Source organism: Cololabis saira, unplaced genomic scaffold (genome assembly GCF_033807715.1).
Source record: "Cololabis saira isolate AMF1-May2022 unplaced genomic scaffold, fColSai1.1 scf035, whole genome shotgun sequence".
Taxonomy (NCBI): Eukaryota; Metazoa; Chordata; class Actinopteri; order Beloniformes; family Belonidae; genus Cololabis; species Cololabis saira.
Window position 1 is genome coordinate 438863 of NW_026906199.1, and position 1548 is coordinate 440410.

The following is a 1548-nucleotide window of genomic DNA, read 5'->3' on the forward strand; positions in this document are numbered from 1 at the left end:
ACTCACCAAACCACTTACAGTGTTTCAGGTACAAAATGACTGTTTCTCGCTGAGAAAATGCCAAAAAGCGGATTTCTGTCATAACATTGATTTACCTTCTGATTTTTCAAGGCAAGCTATTGAAAATGTTAGAAAATTGGAGAAAGGTGTCTATGTAGTTGATTTGAGAGACTCATTTCATTACTGGACTCACCAAACCACTTACAGTGTTTCAGGTACAAAATGACTGTTTCTCGCTGAGAAAATGCCAAAAAGCGGATTTCTGTCATAACATTGATTTACCTTCTGATTTTTCAAGGCAAGCTATTGAAAACGTCAGAAAATTGGAGAAAGGAGTCTAAGTCGTTGATTTGAGAGACTCATTTAATTATTGGACTCACCAAACCACTTACAGTGTTTCAGGTACAAAATGACTGTTTCTCGCTGAGAAAATGCCAAAAAGCGGATTTCTGTCATAACATTGATTTACCTTCTGATTTTTCAAGGCAAGCTATTGAAAATGTTAGAAAATTGGAGAAAGGTGTCTATGTAGTTGATTTGAGAGACTCATTTCATTACTGGACTCACCAAACCACTTACAGTGTTTCAGGTACAAAATGACTGTTTCTCGCTGAGAAAATGCCAAAAAGCGGATTTCTGTCATAACATTGATTTACCTTCTGATTTTTCAAGGCAAGCTATTGAAAACGTCAGAAAATTGGAGAAAGGAGTCTAAGTCGTTGATTTGAGAGACTCATTTCATTATTGGACTGACCAAACCACTTACAGTGTTTCAGGTACAAAATGACGGTTTCTCGCCTAGAAAATGCCAAAAAGCGGATTTCTGTAATAACATTGTTTTACCTTCTGAATTTTTAAGGCAACCTATTGAAAACGTCAGAAAATTGGAGAAAGGAGTCTATGTAGTTGATTTGAGAGACTCGTTTCATTATTGGACTCACCAAACCACTTACAGTGTTTCAGGTACAAAATGACTGTTTCTCGCTGAGAAACTGCCAAAAAGCGGATTTCTGTCATAACATTGATTTACCTTCTGATTTTTTAAGGCAAGCTATTGAAAATGTTAGAAAATTGGAGAAAGGTGTCTATGTAGTTGATTTGAGCGACTCATTTCATTATTGGACTCACCAAACCACTTACAGTGTTTCAGGTACAAAATGACTGTTTCTCGCTGAGAAAATGCCAAAAAGCGGATTTCTGTCATAACATTGATTTACCTTCTGATTTTTTAAGGCAACCTATTGAAAACGTTAGAAAATTGGAGAAAGGTGTCTATGTAGTTGATTTGAGCGACTCATTTCATTATTGGACTCACCAAACCACTTACAGTGTTTCAGGTACAAAATGACTGTTTCTCGCTGAGAAAATGCCAAAAAGCGGATTTCTGTCATAACATTGATTTACCTTCTGATTTTTTAAGGCAAGCTATTGAAAACGTCCGAAAATTGGAGAAAGGAGTCTATGTAGTTGATTTGAGAGACTCATTTCATTATTGGACGCACCAAACCACTTACAGTGTTTCAGGTACAAAATGACTGTTTCTCGCTG